The sequence below is a fragment of the Prinia subflava genome, chromosome 2, assembly GCF_021018805.1.
Source record: "Prinia subflava isolate CZ2003 ecotype Zambia chromosome 2, Cam_Psub_1.2, whole genome shotgun sequence".
Classification (NCBI taxonomy): Eukaryota; Metazoa; Chordata; class Aves; order Passeriformes; family Cisticolidae; genus Prinia; species Prinia subflava.
The window spans coordinates 102,458,650-102,481,028 of NC_086248.1; the positions used below are offsets into that span (position 1 = coordinate 102,458,650).

Consider the following 22,379-nt stretch of genomic DNA (forward strand, 5'->3'; position numbering starts at 1 on the left):
GCCAAGTTTGTTTCCTGTTGTATTGCTTTGCAGATGGCAAAACGGGCTAAATCTAAGGGAATTCTGGGTTTTCCCAGGACCAGCGTGTCCCCAGCTGTGCCTGCTGCAGCTCCTGGTACAGGGAAGGGACCTGTGAGGTGCTGGGATCCTGTGCGAGGGCCCAGGAGGTGACAGGGCCAGTCGGAGCAGCTTGCCCATGGCCACTGTCCTGGCACGGGGTCTGCTGGCCACCGGCCACCTCATGCACCAGCCATAGCCTAAGGAACACCCTGCACAAGGCCTCTGCTGTCAGGTCCTCCAAAGCACAGTACCTCATAATCAGTCTCATTTCTCTGAGGGAAGGAGGACACTTGGCTCCCTGCTTTTCTTTATGAAGTCAGCTCATTTATTTGCTCTTCAGAAAGGCTCTTTACAGCCCCTTCAGGACCACTGGTGTGTAGCTGTGGGCTGCTCCGGTGCCGCATGCAATGCCAGGACAGCTCTCCAGCAGTAGGGATATCTCCAGAGCAACGCTGCAAATCCCCATCCAGAGGAGGCAGCAGCAAAATTGGGTGTGACTGTTACTCATGTTCTCCTTGCAACCCAGCCTGAGACATTCAGACACACTGGTGCAGTGCAAGAGCAATGTTAATCTTCCAGCAGAGCAAGCTGTGAGTTATTGCTTGTGGACTGTTGATTCCCTCTCTGAACATCTCCCAAACTCTGCCCAGGAAAAGCCCTGGCTATTCTGCCTGTAGGCACCAGATGGCATCATGGCGGAGCGCTGGGAACTGGCAGCCAGCACAGGCAGGAGGAAGCTCGGCTTTGAGTTTTTCTGGGCATGGTTCCAGGCAATAATATCTTTTCCTACCAGTTGTGAAGGATCTGAACTTTGGTTTACACCAGAAGCTTTAAAAAGCAACTGTTTAAAAACTTGAATCCCTTCTCCAGCTTGAGGCATCCAAGTGGTCAAGAGGCTGCCTGTGGGGACATGGCATGTGAGGAGGCATGGCATGTGAGGGGTCACAGCGTGTGAGGGGGCATGGCGTGTGAGCACAGCAGTGCCCTGGACTTGCAGGGCTTGGTGTGGGGCTGTGGCCTTCCCAGATAGACGCGGAGAGGGGGTCAGTGCCTGCATCACTGTCACTGGCAGCACGAGGCCGGCAGGGCTCTCAGGACATTGCAGCACGTCCTGACCAGGAGGAGAGCAGGACTAAACACCTCAGATCAGCACTGAGCACAGTCTATGCAGAGCTCTGGGTAATGCTGCACAGCCTTGCTGGCACATCTTCCACACCCAGCTCTGGCTGCCTTCTGCCCCTCTGACCACTCTCCTGAGGTTTTCAAAACGTTTTCATTTTGCTGTTTGAACGTTTTTGTGTGTAGTTGCAAGGCTTTGAAATGCAAGGTGGTGTGTCCCAAAAAGCATTTAGGTGTTTTTTTTTTCCTGTGGAAAAAGTAATCCCTTTACTTTTGGCTCTCTATGGAGTGCAAAGCCAGGATTTTCTGTGTGCAGGCCCTGAAGGGGTAAGCAGATGCTGCACAGTGCCAGTGCATTCCTGAGCTTTCAGCCCCTTCATTTGAAACAATTGGTTTTTCTGTGGGTTGATAAGGGTTCTGTTCAGCACAGGGACAAAGAGCAAAGCTGATGTTCTCTCACACCAGTTTTGTCCCACGAGAGGAAAGCCGGCTTCACCAGCCCAGATGATTTCCAAAAGAATCGCAGGGCTGGGTGGGGAAGTCAAAGGCACTTTCCTGAAGAATAGAGCCCGCAGTGTCTGCGCCGCAACACTGCTGCCCTTCTGTCCGTCTGTCTGTAGCTCTTAGTTATGTCAACATCTGTAGCTGTGAGTAAATAGTGGCAAGGCAGAATGCAGCTTGTGCAGCCGCAGTGCCGGCTGGGCGCAGGCCAGATGCTGGCTGGACTGTGCCTCCTCTGTCTGCAGCCACGGCCTGGAGCAGTGCATGCAGAAGAGAGGGCTCCCAAACCCCTCGTCTGGGATGAATGGTGGTGCTCTGTGCTCCAGCAACTGGCTCCTCAGCCTCTGCCAGCCCTGGGGAGAGGCTGCTTCACTGGGGCTGAGCACCTGAGCCTGCGAGCACAGCAGGACGCAAGTACTCATCTTGTCAATCTGTGAAAAACATTCCTGTTTTCTCTTGTCAGCCACTACCAGAAATCTTTTAGGCTATTCTGTTTTATAAAAACTGTAAGTATTTATGAGTGAGTAAATGCTCAGAACTATTAGGAGAACTCATTTTATCAAGGGCAACTTTAAAATCCTGCTCTCCTTGCTCCTTGCCTGAGAGCCACCACCTGCTCTCAGGCAATTCCAGGTAGAATGGCTGCAGGGCTGGTGGTGGAGTGAAGGAGCTCAGTGGTTTGTATGGAACGAGGTGGGTAGAGGGGAAGGGCTGGGAGAGGGTGCCGCTGTGAGGGGCTCTCACAGCCCCCAGAGATGCAGAGGGGGAGATTGCCAGCCAGGGGCTCTCTGGCTCAGCATCTCCCAGGGACTGGCTAAATGTCACTGGCTGTAGGAGGGACACAGTCTGGGCAGCTACCTTCCTCGAGCCATGTGCTGTGCACTGGGAGCAGCCAGATAGTGCTGGAATTACCCCGTGGCATTTTGTCGCTCAGGGACCTGCTAATGAGCAGGTGATCGTCTGTGTCAGTGAAACCTCAGGACTGTTTCCAAGGAAAAAATAAAGTCACAGCTGCTTGCCAAGGAATATTGTTGTGAGCTGTTAGTTAGGCTGCAAGAGTAAACTTTGGAACTTGTGCTTCATCTGTCTTCTCCATTGGCTGCTGTTGTACCTTAAATCAAAATGCTGTTTTCCCTGGAGCTGTGTCTGTCAGCCCTGGCCTCTTGCAGACAGAGGGTGCTTTCCCTGGGTCCTGCAGTGTCAGAGCTGTTTGGTTTTCCAGGCTCAGTCAGCATCCCTCATGTGGGAGTTGCCCTTCCAGTTGGATTTGTGTCTTTGCAGCATCCCAAGGCTGTAGGACTGTCCTGCTGTGCAGGAGAGGGGGTGGAAAGCTGCTGACCGCACAGTGCTGAGGAACACGTTGAGAAAGGGCAGGCAGGCTCCTGTGGACCTGCCCGGGGCCAGGGAGCAGTGATGGGCATAGAGATGAAATGTCCAGGCTGAGGGCTGGAGCTTGCTGAAACATGCTCAGATCAAGTTTTGCCTAGACTTGTGATCAAATGTGCCTGGGAGCTGCCTTTGAGCAGAACCACAGTGCCAGTGGCTGGGAGGCTGCTCAGAGAGCAGCTTGTTCCACACATCGCAAGGCCACATTTGCACCACAGCGCATGCAGGCTGGATCAGTTGTGCCACCTGTCCTGCCTGGCCAGGTGAGGGGCTCCAAGGTCCCTCTGTGCTGCTGTGGTGCACAGCTGGAGGAGTGGGCTTGGGTAAATACACTCATGTTTACCCAACACTTAGTTATTTTTGATAGCTAATTAGCGATTTCTCTGTTTGGCTGGTTTTGCATTGATCTGATACATGGTACAAAAGACTACACATGGGATAGGGTGTCCTTCACTTTGTCAGGAGCCTTCACCTGTCTTTGTTCTGGTGTGTTCAGAAATACTGCACCAGGCCCACTAACCATCTCTTGGTTACAGGATTTTTTTCCTCCTTTGGAGGCTTGATAGTAGATTTTGCTTCCATTGAGCATAAGGGAAAGACTTAAAAGCACAGAGGAGTGTAAGGAATCTCATTTCACTGGAAGGTTGGGTGCCTAATTGCCCTTTGTGCCATTAAAAAAAATCTCCCCATATGTGTTTTGTTTTGTTTGTGGGTTTTTCCCTCCACACAGGGGCAAAAATCGATTGATCAATGTTTGTTACAAAGTTATGAACAAACGTCTCTGGGCTCTTTGCTGCATTGATGTCGCACAGTGTGTTCTCCTCGCTAACAAAATTAGTTGCAAAGTCAGCAGGAGGTTGGAAGAACAGAGTGTGGGGTTTGTTTGCATAGCACACAGCCTGGTTGCTGCTTAAATAACAAACTCTGCCTCGCGTGCACACATCTGACCAGGGGCTGGGTTTTGGTTTTGTTTTAGGAATTGTTGTTTGAATAAAAGGTAATTTACTGCCTTACTGAGGGAAAAAACAGCAGTGTAAATGTACAGTGGTGTGCTGCACAATGCAGGTTTTCAGTGGGGCCACACAGGAGACAGTGTGTGGGAGCTGTAAACAGCCTGCAGGCACACTACGTGTGGGCAGGCGCTGGCTTTGGGGGGCTGGCAGGGCCCTGGGGGTGACACCTCTGTGGGGCCAGTGACACCGAGATGGGCTGTGTGAGGGGTCACACCTTCACCCAGTGACACTGAGATGGGCTGTGTGAGGAGTCACACCTCCATGGCACCCAGTGACACAGAGATGGGGTGTCTGGGTGTGGCCAGGTTGGGTACCACTTCCCTTTACCTGTGAGTAGATCAAAAGATGACTGCTCACTGCCAGCCTTGGGCTGTCCAGGCATACAGCCTGAACACCTGAGTCTGTCCATGGTGCTGCCTGCATGTGCCTCCTGGACTCCTACAGCCTTCATCTTTCTCTTCCCCTGCTAAATTTCAGCTTTTTAAGTCTCGCAGTAGTATTCAGCTGTCTTATGTTTTGCTTCATGTACTTTCAGTGCTTACATGTTGTTTCTCATGTATGGCAACAAATGTCTCAATGTTTACATGTTATTTCTAATGTATGAAAACAAATGTTTCAATGTTTATTTGTTATTTCTAATGTGTGGAAACAAGCGTGTACAGGGATGCTATCAGAAAATGCCATTATCACTTCCTCCCACCTCTTCCTCCAGCATTTCTCATGTTTCTGCCGGAACAGCAGGAACCCAAATTGTGCCAAATGAAGAGATATAATTTTAATTTATGGGAGTTCTTAAAAGGCTCCTTTAGGTTCACATTAAACCCTAGTGCAGGTTCAAGGGAAAGTTTAAGAAAATCAATTTTCCCAGGCTAAAAAGAGCAAACCCACTGCAGTGTATATAGTGCCCTTTGTTACTGGAATCAATAGCTCTGTTCCCAGCACTGAATAATCACTTTTTTATATAATGTTAGTACACACACAGACTTATCTCCTCCAGACTTTGTTGTTGAACCAGCAGTAAAATATTTTTGACATTTAACAGTTTCTTGCTCTTATCCTAGTTTAATTTTTCTCTCTATCTGAGCCTTGCTCTGAGCTTGAAATAGGATGATTATTCCCTGCTGTGGCACTGCCATGGAGTACAGAAATGTTTCAAATTAATGTTTTCTCAAGAAATCATAAGAAGTGTCCAGCATGACAGTAGCTGAACGCAGCATCGTTTGGGTCTGGTTTTGGCCAGGAGTGTTCTCAGGCTGCCCATTCCCGAGTGCTAGAATGAAAGCACATGTGGACAGGAGCTGTGTTCTGGAAACAAATGGTGTGAGGAAGAGCTGATTGCCTGTGCCCTGCCCTGCACCAGACAGTGTTTATTGCAGTGAAGGTGGCCTGCAGGTGCTGTGAGGAGCTCCATCCCCCTTGCCCTCTGCAGGATTTTCCTCCCAGACCCTCCCACTCCTGGATGGGGATGGGAGCGTTCACAAAGCAGAGGTTACAGGACCCATAGCGGAGCAGGCATGCAGGTACCTGGGTGTAGGGATGGGATAGGAGGCTTTTAATGTTCTTAATCTTAGTTACGATATTGCAAATTGCCTTGTGAGGACGCGATCTCTCCACCAGCCAGGTAGGGCCCGCCTCAGAAAGGCTGACAGGAACAAAGGGGTTTGCTGGTTTGTTTCAGTAATTCAGGCTGATTTCTGCTCTGTGTTTTAGGTATCACCTTTCCCATTTACCAGCTGTAAGGCCGTGATTAGGAGGGCGTTGTGCACCACTGGCGGTGGCTGGTGCAGATAATGGTTTGACATTTCGGATCGCCCACAGCTAATCAGCCGGACGTGGCAGCACATCGCAGCCGGCCATTAGGGACACACGGCTCCCAGTCCCCTTGCTGCCGGGGCACGGGGCAGGACCAGGACGGCTTCCACAGGGCTGGGGAGTGTCCAGCCAGCAGGGCCTGAGCCGTGCGCCGTGCTCTGGGGTGGAGGTTGGGAAGCACCCCGATTTCCCTGGCAGCAAGGGACTTGCTCCATCTCCTGGAGGACTGGAGACCTTCCACCCAAAAGAATGGAAACCGGTGCTTTCCACAGCTTTCTGATGTTCAAAGAGATGCTCAAAGAAGCCACATGTTGCTGGCAGTTTCTGGAATCCTCCAGCGTCCAGGCCTAGGAGCCCAAAAAAAAAAAGGGAACAAAAGGAAGAATTAACTGTCTTGCTTCTCAAGCCTCTTGTGTGGCAGAGTTGCTTGGGATATTTCTTAAAGCATTTGAGCTTGTTCATGGCTGAGGAGACAGGATTTCTGCTGAGGTGCTGGCTGGGCTTGGGATCTGCAGCTGAGTGAGGAAGAGCTGGGCACCCTTTGGAAGCTGCCTGAGCAGTGGGATCTGGCACATGCCTCTCCTGGCTCTGATTTTGTCCAGGGTGGGGACTGTGACAGAGACCTTGTTCTGCAGATTGCAGGGCTTCCTCAGGGCTTTGCCTTTCAGGAGCTTTGCTGCTGCAGAGCATGCCCAAAACATGCTGAACTGCCAGAGAGAGATGCAGGTGAGATCTCTGCTAATCTCCACTTAAACCTTCAAATGATTGAAGTATTCAGTGTTAGCGGTGGCATGAAGAAGTCAATGCTGACTGTGGTTCCTCCAGTGCCCACTTAAAGATAATGTGTTTTCATGGACACAGTTCAGCATATAAAAGACAAGTTTCTACCTGGTTACAGCACCTTGGAGTAAATGATGAGTGCTAGGATTCCTTTTTTGCTTTATTTTTTTCCTCTTCAGAAACAGTGAAATCAAAGTAGTTTACTATGGCTGATGCTTCTGTCAGTAAACATTTGCTAAGCACCCAATTGAGATTTCATAGAGAAGGTGTCAGGTGTTTGCAGAGCTGGCTGGGTATCCCAGACAGGCTTTGTCCCCGAGCAGCAGCACAGCCTGTAGGTGATGCTGGGACTGGAGCCTGGCTCATCCACAGGGCAGGTATCCTATAATGCCATTTTCCTGCTCTGCACAGGGAGGTGATGCTGTGCTACCTGGGCTGATGTCTTCCAGATGTATCAAAATGCTCCAGAGGTGTTTGGAGCTTGGGCTGGGAGAAGGAAACAATGGGTGGCTGCTGAGGATATCAGGAATGAAGATCTCTGGCATACTTGGTGGGAGATCCCCTCCAGAGTGCCCTAACATGTCCTATTCCATCACAAGAAGGATGCCTGGATACCTGGATTGCTTTTGGCCATACCTTGCTCCTTAGAGGAGTTCTCCCTTGCGTTTGCCGTAGGCAAATCACTTGTTAGGGATCTGGCTGAAATCCCAGCGTGTCCCAGGGGGTTTGTGCTGCTCCCATGCTCCTGCAGACCCTCCAGCTCATGGAAGCACTCATGGAAACTGCCCTTCCATATCTGCTCGACTTCTGGGGAGAGAACAAGGAGAAAGTAGCAACGACATGTCTTTGTTTTCTGCAGTTTCTCCTCATCGGCTTAATTGCAATAACATTTATATCACATAATATAGTGCAGCATGGTTGTAATTTTCCTATCATCCAAATTGCAGGCTGAAAATGCGGCTAGGAAAGGACTGTAGAATTGCTGCTTTCAAAATGACTCCCGTTAACTGACAATGTGACCAGCAAATGGCTCCCAAAGGTGGCGTGACTGGGAGCAGCCCGCAGAGCTCCAGCCTGGCGTGGCTGTGCACGGCTCGGCACACACCGAATAAAACATTTGGGCCTGGGAGCAGCTGTCTCTCTGCAAACACTCCTGCTCCTCTCAGGGACACAATGGCACGCCAAGACCCACATCTGCTTCTTGCTGAAAGAAATGCAGTTGAACGGCGCGTGTGGAATTCAATTCCCACTGTTACCTTGTGAATGCTTCTATGACCCTATGAGCCCCATCAGCTTCCCCTGTTCCCTGGCTTTCCTGGAGCTGTCATTTTGGTGCCGGTCATGTGGGATACAAGGAGCTACTTCCCAGAGGTGCACAGCCAGCCAGATGAGTTAGAGACTCATTTGTGTAATTTAGGTCCTTGATGAAATGCCAGTGCTTCAGCTGTGACCTCTGAAATCCCTGTCTGGCTTGGGAAGCACTGAGAGATGGGCTGCAGACTGCTGGGCCAGTTGGTGACATTTTCTTCTACCTATATCTCTGACTCCAAATAGGCTTTGGAAGTCCAAATGCCAGAAGTGCAAAAAAGAGCTTCACCCAAATTAATCCCATCTGGTAGTGACTGGGCTTTCAGAAAAGCTTGTGGGAAGGCATTTTTGTGGGAGTTGAGTCAATAGCTTCTGGCTGGGGTTGGGGTGTTTATGTTTTTTAATGTTTTGGCTGTTAATAGAGGGTTTTGCTTGATTTCCCAGTGAATAGTCCCACTGTGTGTGCGTTAGCATGTGTCATAATCTCTGTCTTGCTTCCAGGTTTAGTTTTAGCTGTAAGAAAAATAAAATCTGGCATTTGAGTTTCTTTTGAATTGTTGTATCCTCTTCCACACCACTCTCCATGTTTCTTTTTTCTCCTAAAGATCCCAAGCAGGGTTAGCGTAGCACAAAGCATACAGTGGCTCTTGCTTGTGCTCCAACTGGTTTTCAAATTAGTTCTGTAAATGTCACTTAGAACAAGTTTTAAGCTCCTTTTGCCAGACAAAGTAACTAAATGTGCTGGTAGTGAAGCCTTCTACATGTATAATTCTGCCACAGAAAGCCCACAGAGGCTTTTGATTATCTAAACCTTAATATTTCCTTCCTTCCTTCCTTCCTTCCTTCCTTCCTTCCTTCCTTCCTTCCTTCCTTCCTTCCTTCCTTCCTTCCTTCCTGCCTGCCTGCCTGCCTGCCTGCCTGCTTGCCTTCCTGCCTTCCTGCCTGCCTTCCTGCCTGCCTTCCTGCCTCCCTCCCTCCCTCTCCGGAAGAACTTTTTTTTTTCACATGTTACCAGAGCCAAGGCCTTAAAGTTTTGAAGCACCAGGTAAAGAAAGCAATTTCATGCTTCACGCCACCAATGTCCTGTTGTAATCTGCAGCCAGCAAGCACCTTCCACTGAAGTTGGGGGATAATGAAGGGTTTAACTTTGCAGTTCTGTCAAATTAGTTTGGCAGGGGACAGGTACACAATGAGGCCGCTTCCCTTTGGAGCTGCGGAGATTGTCTGCATGGACAAATAAATGAGCATTACAGGTGATTCCGTCCGCGCCATGGCAGAGAGCTCCCATTTATCGCCATCAAATGCATTAAGCTGCAAGTCAAAGCCCTCCGCTTTCTGCTCGCTGCGAGTCTGGACCAGAAGACAATCAAGCCATAAGGGTCATTTTCTGCATGAGCTAACCTTTTCCTCTCGTAGGGTTTGAAGCCTTTGTTGACAATGAGATGCTCAGTGGGAACATTAAATTAACACTTCATATTCGTGGCTGTAAATTTACTGGCAAGCTGAGGAAAAGTCAGGGAAAACAAACACTCCATCATTTCTGCTTCATTTAGCTGCTGAATGGGGACACTCTCACCTGCAGAGAAAAGAGGTTAGGGCAAACAGGGATAATTTTAATCTGACTCTCAGCCTAGTCTTTAGTGGCAGTGGATTGTGTTGCATTCTGCGCTGAAAGTAAAGGTGAGAGCGAGGTGAGAGCAAGAAAATGGGTAAGTACTATGTGAAATGCTTGAGAGACCTTGCCACGGGCAGGCAGGGAGAGATGGTAGGCTGGTTACTACGGAAACTAGCAGGCTAAATACTATTAATTTTGCAAACTACAGAACCAGTTTGCTCTCAGATAATGTCTGCACCAATATTTCCTTGTGCCAACCAGGAGATAACACTGAATTCCGCCACTGACGGCTTTAAAAACAAGCTATTTTTCACTCTGATAATGATGTTCGTTGTGACTCCATCCAAGCCATGTGTTCTATGTCTCCCGACTCTTTCCCAGGTCATGGCAATGGCTTTCAGGGCTGATGGGCAAATAATGCTCATCTGCTGCAGTTCTGACTAATGTGACAGTGCTGGGTTGTCACTGGCTGTTAGTGTGTGTGACATTGGTGCCCCAGCTCCCGAAATGCTCAGGCTGTCTTAAAAATGGCTGTTTGCAGGTTTTGCCTTATTCTGTTGGCAGACAAATGCAATAAATTCTGCGGAAAGGAAAACCTGAGTTCTATAAAGGTGTTTGGAGGCACAATACATGTGACCCACAGTACTTGGATCCGCTGGGGCTCCAGAGGCCATTTGTGTCAAAGAGCAGTTAGTAACAAGGTTTGGATACTGGAATTATTTTTGGCGGGAGTTTTTTCTCAGGCAGGAGGCGTTGATCTTGTTAGGGGGCTGAAGGGGCCATGGGCTGCCCAGCAAGGCTTGCCCAGAGCATCCCAGGCCAGCCTGGGAGCAGCAGGAGGGAGGTAGGAACTGAGGAGAGGTGGAGATTAAAGCGGAGACAGTGACAAGCCGATAATGAGGAACCCTTTCAGTAGTTGTAATCCTTGGCACGCAAGGACAAACAGCACTGCTTTTGTTTTCAGACTCAGATTAACTTTTGGTTCAGGGGTAAAACTTGGAGTGACATCTCCCAGAGGGAAAAGCATGGGCAGGTAACAGGTGAAGTACAAAGCACAAGGTCACTGTCACCCATCTATTCCTCTGATTCATATTGGGGTGGCTTCTCCTCTGCTGCAGTGTCCCCAACCTGGCTGTCCACCCCCAGCACAGCTGGAGGCATTGTTAACAAACTTGTTAAGGCATCTGGGAGAAAACAGCCTTCACCAAGAGGTCAAATTTGTGTGAACACACAGCCCTTCAGGAAGGTCTGTGAGAAGAGACTTCCATGGAGTGGGGACATTTTTGTGATAGAGATGTTATGGGGAGTGGTGGTAAAGGGGTAAACCGCATAAAAGAAAAATATGATAAATTCAAATACCACTTATTTTTGGCCAGACAGCTTTCTGATCTAGTTGCAGAGGATTGCAGTGCAATCCAGCAGTGCTACAAATACTTTAATTAGCTCTCCTTGCCTGCTGACAGGCTAGAATGAATATCTGTTTACCTGTGCTCAGGAATGTGGAGTGTGGGCAAGGAGAGGAGAAGATGCTCCCCTGATGGTAAGAAGGGGAAGATTTCAATATCCTGAAAGCAGATTAGGAGGAGGAGGGTCAATTATTCTAAAAAGTCTCTCTGAAGGAAGCCAAATGTGTCTGGTAATGCTGCCCACAGCTTCCCCCTGGTGCCATGCAAAGGGCAGCTGTGACATGGGCAGCCCAAGAGCTGAGCTGCGTTGGGCAGACAATGAATTCACAGATTGTCCATGGACAAAAGGGGTTCCTGACACCCTCACTGAGGAGGGCAGCAGCACCACAGCACATCACTTGCCTGGGCATTCCTGCTGATGGCCAAGGAGATGAGCCCTCTGTTCTCTAAGGGAAGGGAGAAGAATGTGGGCAGGCAAGGTGGGCTGGGCAGGGTCAGGGCAGTGTCCCCAGGCTGGCAGACAGGGAGCCTCCCCTTGGCAGGGTTCCATGCTGGGGCCTTGTCCAGGCAGGACAACTGACAGCCTTCCCCTGTGACTCCCTAGGGACTGGGGACTCGCCCTGTGGTGGGAGAGAGGAGTTCTCCATGGAGCAGAGTGTTCTTTCCTCTCTGTCCTGAGGAAAAGGGGTTGTGGGCTTTGGGGAGAGGGGTGGGGGAAGAGAAGCAGTGGGACTCTCTGGTCCCATGCTGGACGTGGCTGGTTGTTGGAGATGCCTGAGCTGGCCGTGGGTGCAGAGCAAGAGTTGCTTGGCCTCTGTAAAATATTTCCATTTATTATACTGGCTTCTTAAAAGATAAGGCTGAAACACAGTCTTGCAGTTGGGAAGGGAAAATAAAGAGGATCAGGCACAACCCCCACGCACATGTGATAATTTCTCATCCTGGCTTATCTTGTAAGAATTATAAGATACTGAGTAGGAAATAAATCATGATGTCAGGACCAAATGCCATTTTCTTGCTTGGTATGATTTGTAGCATTGCAGTCAAACCGATAGATTTCATTCCCTGACATAGGGTTCTCCCCTTTAATTGAATTATACCCCAGCGAGCAAATGGGATTCATTCTCTGAGATACAAGGAAATTACCATTTCATGAAACAATGCTTTACTCCTCGCTTACCTGCACAAACATCCTTCAGGAAAACTATTATGCAGATATCCTTGATTACAGACTATTGTTGCTTTTGATTTCCATTTGATGTAGCAGGGCCTGGCAATTGCACCATGAGTGCAGCGAGCATCTGAGCTGTCCTAGCAGGGTTTGCTGCCTGTTCCCCAAAAACCTCAGAAGGGTGTTTTGGTTCCAGTCAATTAAAATTCTCTCTGCTGCAAGTGGACAGTGGACAGACAGGTACATCAGTGCATTGCTGGGTGTGTCACAGCGTCTTCAGTCTCTCCTCAGGGATGGGGCATTGCAGAATAATTAATGCTAATGACCCCCTGGAACTCCATTTCCTACTAAATTATTAACTTGGGGTAATCAGAAGTGATAGAAAGATTTCTGTGCTCCCATCTGTGTTGCTGCCACAGCTGAGGTGGTGAGGGCTGCAGTTCTAGATCTGGAGTATTGGCTCCTGTCACTGCAGCCACTGGCCTTTGAGGTGCATTCCTTGGATTTGGAGTATTCAGTGGTATTTGGAATTAAAACTTTCACTTTATTCCTGGTGCTCACAGTTGCAAGGAAACAGAGAGCCTTGAGTTAAACCCCAGCAGGCAAGGGAGAGAAGCCAATCCACATAATCATGAATTTCCAGCTGAAGCCATGTTTTGGAAAGGGAAAGGCTGATCCCTGAGCCTCGTGTTCTTGGGGCCCGCTACACTGAGATGCTTCTGCAGCAGTGTCATGTTGTCAGTTGGTTTGTGCAGGAAATACATAATGCTCTTAAAACCTCAGATTAATTACCTTGAATAAACTGGCCTTGACAAGCTCTGAAGGTTTTAAAGCCATTTTCTCTCAGTTCTAAACATGTGCCCAGCACTGCGGGTCTCCCCTTCTGGATGGGCTTGCTCAAGTGGGCTTCTAGTGGCATTTGAAACATGAGCTGGTGACAAAATTACAAGGTGGAAGGATGGGAACTAATCAGAGTACAGAAATGTCGTTCCTAATTAATTTACCAGCAGCAGCCACTGATCTGTGCCATTATTATCAAACTTATTACTGCTGTTTGCAGGAGTTGAAATAAGCACACAGAGGGTGTGCCACTGCCTCACCACCCTCACAAGGAAGAATTTCTTCCTAATACTTTTGAAGCTATGAGCTCCTTCCTGGAAGAAGATTTTGAATCCAAACCAAAGTGCACCAACCTTCCAGCTGCTTGGAAGCCCAGGGAAAAGCAAAATGTTCTTCCATTTGATATCAGTGGAGGGCACTGTTGATAGTGGTGGTTCAGCAGCTGTTTGGAGCTTTGCTGCATCTCCCCTTGGCTGTTGGCAGGTTTGGGGAGCCAAGGGGGCTGTGCTAGACCTGGGATGCAGCAGGGGGAAGTCCTGGGGGCTTTGCTGTGGCTGGCCAGCCCCCCAGCCCACAGCCTGGTGCTGGGATTCCGGGCAGCACCGTGTCCCTGTTCTGCAGGAGCTGTGTGCTGGGCTTTGAGAGCCACGACTCCCAGCATGTGCCGATGGCTCCGTTTCCTGACAATAAACCCGTGTTTGTCTCTAAGGCCAGAAACAGCCTTCAGAGAGAGATTGGGCTTTGGCTGGGGCTGAGACATGAATAGCTCCAGCCAGCCTTCCAAGTGAGGAAATTACATTTTGAGGCTGGATAGGATTAGAGCAGTGGGCTCTTTGCAGCTGGTGTGTTCTCAGAATTGAGCAAACTTTCATTTATGCCCCTTGACTTGACCAAGGCTTAAGGGCTCATCGCTGCTCTCTTGTCTAGGGCCCTGTGGAGCTGACAGGTAGAGCAGTACCTTGTATGCCTGCTGTGCAGTGGGCAGCTTATTTTCAAATTTGTGTCTAAGGGATGAAAAGAGAATAAATTTTGGCTGGATGCACATGTCCTGCAATTAATCTTTCACACTAATCTGAGATGAGCACGAGCTCAGCTGAAGGTGGGATGGTTTTTAATTCCTGTTTATGTTCTGCCTAGCTCCGAGGCCTTGGGGTGCTCAGATCCTGGATGTGCGTGGGCAGAGGCAGCATTCCTAGAGCAGGCTTTGTTCAGTCTCAGAGGGAATGCGAAGTGCAATACTGCCAATGTTTTTCCTGAACATCCAGTAACTTTGTAATTAATGTGTTAGCTTGTTGCCAATTAACAAGTAAAACCATCTTGGCTGCCAAAGGCTTTTCCACTCCAGAAAAGGAAAAGTGTATTCTCTCTTCTCTCCTGCTTTTCATCTCTCTGCTGAGGGGGATACCTCAGCTCCAGACATCTGCCCCTTCGCTCCAGGAACTGTTGTTGTCACTCCTGGCTTCCTCCTGCCTCAGAGCCAGCCCTCATTGGGCTTGCCATACTGCTCTGCGAGTTTTCTTTCTCCCCACATCTCTGATTCTGCTTTTCTTCCCACTTGGCTGCTTGCCCAGCTCTTTGGGATCATCTCCCTCTGTTTCAGACGCCCAAATCCTGTTGCTCCATCCCAGACTCTCCCCTCCAGCTCTGCTCTCCTGCTCTGTTGCAGCACCAATGTTCAGTGCTCAGCTGAACATCTCAGCCAGTCTCCTCTTTATTCTCTCCATATGTGGGGTGTATGTCTCTGGCAGGGTATTTATATAAATTCTTACTCGCCGCCTCCATAAAATACCCATTCAGAGTAGGACTGGCTGGGGTGACCCAGATGCACAAGAGGAAATGTTTCATATCTCGAGGAGCACCGTCTGTGCCCCCCGGCAGCCCCTCCTGCCCGCCTATCAGATGTAGGGCTTAATGGGCTTAAGAATTAGAGCAGCTGCTTGGTGCAGAATTTATTGACTGACTGTGCATAACAAGGGGAATTAAAATCCTAGTTTTCTGAGCCGCTCCCCATCACTTGGAGAATTTTTGCTTTTCTTGGGGCTCCTGGGCTCTTCCCTCCCTCCTGTCTTGCTTAGGTCGATAGTCTGCCCAGGGAATCACAGAACCCTTGAAGTTGGAAAGAGCCTTGAAGATCATCCAGTCCCCATCCTTGGGATGGTGCCACCCTCTTCCCCAGCGGTCTCCAGGAGGAGGCAATGGTGACAATGGTGTCTGGTGTCCAGGCCCTGCTGGAGTTGGCCACCTGCTGCGGTTTTCGGAAGAGGAATTTTCAGTGGATTTCTTGGTGTCGCCCAGCACTGTGCCAGCGAGGCGCTGTTGCACAAAAAGGATGTTAAATGTGCCTTGTGTAGATGTGGCCACCAAGCCTTCCTGCTGCCACTCCTGGGAGCCAGGGCCAGACCTCTGCTCTGGGCTTTACTGCAGCTCCCAGAGACCAGGAGAGGCTTTTTCTCCTGCATCCCTTGCTCTCAGAGAGCCTGAATGGGCACGGAAATGGCCTCACTTAAGGCTATGTCTCATTACTACATTAAGTCAACAACCACTTGAGTATCCAAGGATTTTGATCAAAGCTAGATATTGAAAGGGGGACAAAGAGCGGCAAACTTATTTGACTTCCACTTATTTCCAGAGCCTGTTGAGCACTTGGCTGTACTCCTCACTGGCCTGAAGTGTGTTCCTGGGAGAGCAGCCACCTGCTCTCTGTTCCTCTGTGGTCAGGAGAGAGGCTCCAGACTAGAGGGGAGGGAGGGCAGCCGCCTCTCTGCCTGTGTCTCGCCTCTAGCAGCCAGGCAGCCCTCTGTCCTGTCCCTGGGGACAAGGGACCTTGTGGTGTAGCTGTCCTGCAGCTGGAAGCTCACAGGGATGTGCTGGTGGGATAGGCACCGAGAGCTGCTGGGAGCTCGAGTGTGGTTAGTCCAGAAAAAGGCAAATTCAGATTCCTGTCTGCTGCTTGGGATTCAGTTGGGTCTCTTTAATTCCCTTTTCTAGGAGTGAGGAAAGGCAACAGCTGTCTGCCTTCTCCTGTCTACCTGCAGCATCCTCTGGGAATGTGGAGTGTAAGGAGGCAGGAGGAGTTCCCAGTGTGAGCCTCAAACTGGGCCCAGTGCAGGCTCCTTGGTGGCCTGCTGCTGGTGGGTTTTGCCACCAAAAGAACTCTGAAATTTTAGGCATCCATCGTGCTGTGCCATGTTCCCCATCTTTAATACGGACCCTCTTCTGCCTCTGCCAACCTTGTTGAGGCTGTGGTCCTACAAAATGTTGGTGTAGCACCGAGTTGCAGCAGCACAAAGTCTTTGAGATTTTTTACATGGAAATCGATCAGGATTTCAGATTCTGCTGGAGGCAGAACTGAGGGGTTTTACTGCAGTGTGTCATGGTCAGCCCTGTCTCCATAGTGCTCTGTACCTAACGATGCTGTAATAAAAATAAAAGTCATCTACAGTAAATGTATCCCAGGTCCTTATTTAATGATAAAACCCCCTCAATACAGTGAAAATAAACTGTTAGTGAGTCTCAGTAGTGTCTACAAAGAGGGTACTATCTCTTGGATTAATATGAAGTCCCCTCCAACAATTCTCAGCGTTATTTGCTGAGGGCTGGAAAACAGCAAGAGGAGCAGCAGCTGTCATGTGTTTTGTTTTGTTTTGTTTTTTTCCTTGCAGGCACATCTGGGCATCATCACTCCGGGCTCAATCAGACCTTCTGAGCATTCACCCTCCTGTCACAGAAGAAGCAAAGGATGCAGTAAGGCTCTGAGGTACTCGTGCTTTGCATTAAACCCCATTTTTGTTACCATCCCGAAAACCCTTTGGAAATATGAAAGTGGAAACCTATTCTGGCTGTGGCTGAAAGACCACTGAAACCCAGAGAGCCCCCAAGTTTAACAGGGGAAGTCATGGTGAAGGCAGAGTGCAGCATGGGAATTTGCATTCAAGAGGGAGGAAAATGAGGGATTTGGGCAGAGAATAACTGATAGGTGCTGTGAATTCATTAAAAATGGGCTATAAAAGATACACTACAAGGTTCTGGTGACAGACCGACAAAGCTTTTTTCTTCCCCTTCATTGTTTCTACTGTCACAGGATCCTCACAATAGCAGATAGTTTAGCCTTGTACTCCACGGTTCGTTATCTATTCTTCTATTTATTAATGCATTCTTGGGTCTTAGTGATGTGATAAACCATCCACGCTTTTCTTTCATGGTTTAATAGGATTCTTCTGGAACCCCCTCCATGTTTACATAACCTTGCAATTCACAGTTATCTATCATTTATTTCCTACTTTGTGCATTCTTGATAAAGCTGTGGTAGTGAGAGACGTCAGTGCCCTGACTGTGGGGTATTGCCCAGTTGGGCTTCTAGGAACAAAGCCTTGCCTAAAAAACACGGTCTTTTCCAGAGGGCTGTCCCTCTGCAAGGGCAGAAGGGAATCCAGGTTTGGAGCCCTCCATCCCACAAGAAGATGATCTAGGCTCGTGAGGGACGGGGGTCCCGTGAGCCCCCAGTGCCAGCCCCATCCCCATGGAGAGGCTGAGCTTGACTTCAATGGGAAATAAACAATCCAGTGCTTTCTCTGGGAAACGTCAGAGCTCCTTTCAAGGAGCTTGGCTGCTGGGACAATTTGCTGTGTAGTGGAGCTGGGGCAGAAACTTTTTTCGTTAAACAGCCTTTGGAGTATGGAGCACCTGCGTAACTGCGGGACCAGTCTCCATTAGAGGCAGAATATCTAAATATGTCATATAAATATGGCATCAAACCTTTATTAAGCATACCGAGAAAGGGATGCAAGACCTCATTTATGATTTCATTCATAATCCCTTCAAAATGAGTTGGTACCAGTATGTGATAAGTGGATTATGTGTTAGGCCCAAGTAAAGCCAGACACAATTAGTGCTTTAATAAACTGGTTGTATGCATTACTAACAACTAAGTCATAAGGGAATTGGTGTATTTACAAACCCTAATTAGTAGTTTGTTACTGTGATACCAAATTTAAACAAATCTGTAGCATCACTGACCATCTGGGTTAGAAATCTCTGTTTTGAATTTAATTAGGAAATAGTTGTGACAGAAAATTGGTCCTTATTAGTTAGCTGACGATCACCATTGCCCTAATTGAAATGAAGAACTGGCTGGCAGGTTTGTGAGATGTTTAGATACAAGCAGAGACAATCAAAAAATATTCTCTCACTTAGGACTTTGTGAGCTGCACTGATTGATTAAATAATATCTCCCTGATACTTTAGCAGCTAAAATGCAAATGACCCAGTGATGAGTGTGCATGACAAAAAAAAACCTGGCAATTAGAGCTGTGCATTTCTGGGAGTACTTTTAAAAATGGTTCTGTGGGACCTGGACTGATGTGGATGCTCTGGGGGCATCAGCTGTGCCTTCACCTTCACCTTCACCTTCACCTTCACCTTCACCTTCACCTTCACCTTCACCTTCACCTTCACCTTCACCTTCACCTTCACCTTCACCTTCACCTTCACCTTCCTTCCCTCAGGCATCCTCAGGAAGGGCATTGCCTCTCCCATAGCAGGAGCCCAGCTGCTTTTCCAGTCCTGGTGCTTTCCCAGAGAGCAGCTTGGCCCCACGATGGCACAGCCAGCCTGGTTCTAGCACCCAGTGCCTTGGTGGGAGGTGGCTGCATCCAAAACCTCTGGCTCTGCCCCATCCATGCCGAGCAGACTGCAGGTGTTCAGTAGCTGATCCATGCGGGGAATGACATCTGGATCAGTTCTAGAAGCATGGCCAGGGCAGAAGTGAACATTCCAGCCTTGCCATTAAAATATAGACAGGCCCTTTAGGACACATGCTGTGGTTCTTAATTCATTTGCACTTTCTCCCTTTATGGTTCTCCACAGGACTTGGGATGTTAAGATTCCCGGTAACATTTTTCAGATGAAAGGAAACACATGTTGGCAGTATCACCCACACCAGTGCTGCTGTTGGAGCAGTACTGGATACTGAGGAACTCCTTCTGTCTTGGAACAGACAATGAAGTTTCTGTAGGGGCTTTAAATCACTTAATGTTGAAAGGAATTCCCCAACGGCTTCATCAGTCACTGTGGAAGATTGTTAGAGATCTCCACCAGCTAATAAACTTGATTTGGGGTTTGTTTTCCTGGCATTTGCACAAACCCTTTGAGAACTATACTTACTGTATTCCCATACAGTATCTGAATTCCAAATTGAAATGCCTGTTCCCCTCTCCTCTGGGAGGCAAAATAAACCTTTGCCATAGAATATGAATGTCGGTTGTTTTTCTCAGTAAGCTGGTGCATTATTATTTGAGGAGATATAATGTTTGACAAAACCATTTATTTTATTTCAAATATTTTATTGAGTAATAAAACTTGTATACGTTGCTGCAACATGAGGGGATTTGTGCCTGTTAGGCTGTGAGGGAGGCGGGTGAAGGAATGGGGCCACAGCCCAGCCATTTGTCCCTTGGTGCTGCTGTTTTGTCCCGCTGCACCAGGCCGAGCTGGGAGTGCAGGGTGCTGAGCTGAGCCCCCAGCCTTCCCTGCCCCACCCACCAGGGTGCTGCAGGCTCAGGCGGCCACACCGAAAAATAAAGGCCGTATTGTTTTCTGGGCTGAGGATTTTTTTTTCCTATCCAACACTCACAGGTTTATTATGAATGATCCCTTTTCACAGATGTTCCCATTCTGAATGGGGGAGCAGCAGTGTTCCAGTCTAGAAAGATCCCCTGTGAGCAGAGCCAAGTGCAGCTGAAGGAGGCTGTCAGCCAGGCTGCGGTCACCCAGCCGGCCAGGAGCCCCTGGCCATGGACTCAGTCCAAGGGGCTCAGGCTCACCAGCAGGGCCAGGCAGGTAGAGCATAGCTGGGCTCTCTGGGTGCAAACTCACTCTTCTCCCTGCCCTATCTCTGAGCAAGGGTTCAGCAAGGCTTGCTTCAAACCCCGCTGTGGTTTGCTCTTTCCTTGGGCTCCTTCTCCCACCCTAGCAAATCTCATCTGTGAGACTGGGCCAAGGGGAAATCTCTTCCAGATCAAGGCTGCCCAGGTTTGGGGACACGATGCCCTCAGAGATGTCTGGAGCTACTGGGGTGGGAAGGGGTTTGCCCAAGGGGAAGTCAGCAAACCCCGAGTTTTGATTTTTGCAGTACTCTGCTGCTTCATGTCCCTGTGTTACATGGAGATGTTTGCTTTCAGGGCTCACAACAAGCAGATGGGTTTGAGTTCTCCTGTTTTAACACAGTCTGAAGCGTCCTTTCCGTGGGTGGCAGTGCACAGGAGGCCCCATGAGTGTCTGTGCAGATGTGCTGCTGGAGCTGCACCTCAGTGCTGGTGCTGACAGCTCCTGGGGCTGCCGGGGCCACCTCGTCCTTCACCCGCCGGCAGCTCAGGAGTGACACTGATGGTCTGCAGCAGGAGCCCTCCCACCCACCCCTCACCAGCAGCATGACAACTGCCACCGAGCTTTCTGAAGGGGGATAGGGTTTAATGCCCTGGAAAATCCAGGACCCCACAGAACATGCAGAAGATTGGTAAATGGGGTGCGCTGGCAGGTGCATGTCACCCGTGAGGTGTGCATTGAGCCTCTGCTGATGAAAGCAGTATGTGGTGCTGCCATCTCCTCCAGCCCTGGGACTCAGTATCCCTCGTGCCATTTGCACGCCCTGGGTAATGCGGGTTATTGTTCTGCAGTGCTGAGGCCTAGCCACAGAGGTTGCTCAAACAGTTTTGGTGTTTGTGGTGCATCACTTTCAGCTCACCCCTGAAGCAGTGTTTGCTCCAGTCTGGTTCCAGCTGGCCAGACAGGAATGGGGTGTGCAGGGACTGCCTCCTGGGCACCAGTCATCCTTTTGGGGAGGTTTGAAAGCATTTCCTTAGGTGAGTGCCTCGACCCACATGCTTTACTTCCATAGCCACTGCCTGACAAGGATAGCCTTAGGCACATTCTGCCACTGTGGGGGTCTTGGCCACCACCAAGGTCGTCATCAGCGGGCATGGGGACTCGTGTCTTGCCTGGGAGATGGATGGAAGCATCGCTTTCCCACAGCTGGTCGGTCATTAGTCCTCGCTCTGGAAAGGCTTAGCAATTCCGACCCGGTAAATTATGTGCCGTTCCTCAAAAAAGTCGATAAATAAATGGGGCTAGAGCATGTCTTTTTTGCCTTGAGCCTCAGCTTATTGATTTGGACATATTTCCAGGCCAGGAGTAATCAATTCTTGGGCAGAATAAAATTATTTCGGGCAAACTGTTTGAGCGACTCGTCATTAATTTGCCTTTTGCCAGCGCTCGGCATCCTCGGGAGCAGTGCCCTGGGGATCTCCCGGGGCTGCCAGGAGGGAGGGTGGGGGCCGCCGGGGCTAATGAATGCGCTGTGTTTGCTCATCTTTACAGAGTCCCTTATTACTGCTAATTGGGAGGGACAGTTCAAACAGGCACAGAGGAGCAGTTGTCGCGGGAGCGTGACTTGCTTCCCAAGGAGCGGCCGGGAGCCCCGCGCCCGGCCACATCCCGCCTTTGTCGGGGACCCCTCCGGGGCCGAGCACCGCGGGCAACACGGGGCGGCTCGGGCGCCGCAGACAGACAGACAGACAGATGTGCAGCTGTCTGCGACGCGGAGGAAATCATCGCTCACGGAAGGGGTGGGCTGCTGGCTCTGCGCACGGGGTCGGGGATGTGCTCCGCTTTAATGCGCCCCGCCGCGCCCGAGATGCTGCTCCTAGAGAGCCCCTGGGGTCCGGGGGGGACACGCTGTGCCCTGACTTGTTTTGGGGCTCCCTGGCAGAAGAGTGATATCGTCTTTCCCTGTTATTTATACGTCCAAGCCTTCTCATCCAAGCTCATATTCCCTCATTTATTATTGCTTTCCCTAGTTAAAACCTTTTGGATTATTCCTCTGCATGCCGAGCACTCCTTGCAGCTGGTTACCGATTCTGTTTCTACAGCAGGATTGACCCGCTGCACTCATTTTTAAGAGATTTTTTTAATGTTACTTGGGGAAAACAGCTAAGCATAAATGTTTCAGAAATAAGAGGAGGATGGGCTTTGTTTCTCGGCCACGTTTCGGGTTTGTAGTGCTGGACAGCAAAGGGGAGTGGGCTCAGGGAACCGATGCCGAGGGCAAGGAGGGCACTGTCCCTCTGTCCTTCCCGGAGTCAGGGCCAGGGGGGTCCCCTCAGGCTGACCGTGTGTCCAGACATTCTGTGGAGCAGATGGGGTTCCCTGGGTGGGCTCAGGGCTGCTGCTGAGAGCTGGGAGAGGAGGGAGCTACTGCCTTGTTTTGAGAAATTTTAGTCTGGCTCGAGCCTGTATTTTCTATTTTTGCCTCTTCTTTTCTAATATAAAAATGAAGTTTTCTATTGTGAAAACTTGGTTTTTCTTTGAATGAG

General features: G+C 49.6%; 1 long non-coding RNA gene across 1 annotated transcript in view; it reads left to right on the plus strand.

The window, feature by feature from the left end:
- Positions 1-22,379, plus strand: part of LOC134547405 (uncharacterized) — a 66,572-nt gene that overhangs the window by 12,184 nt on the left and 32,009 nt on the right. The window contains exon 3 of the long non-coding RNA XR_010079463.1: positions 16,674-16,768. This is a non-coding gene — a long non-coding RNA (uncharacterized LOC134547405). The remainder of the gene's footprint in view (positions 1-16,673; positions 16,769-22,379) is intronic.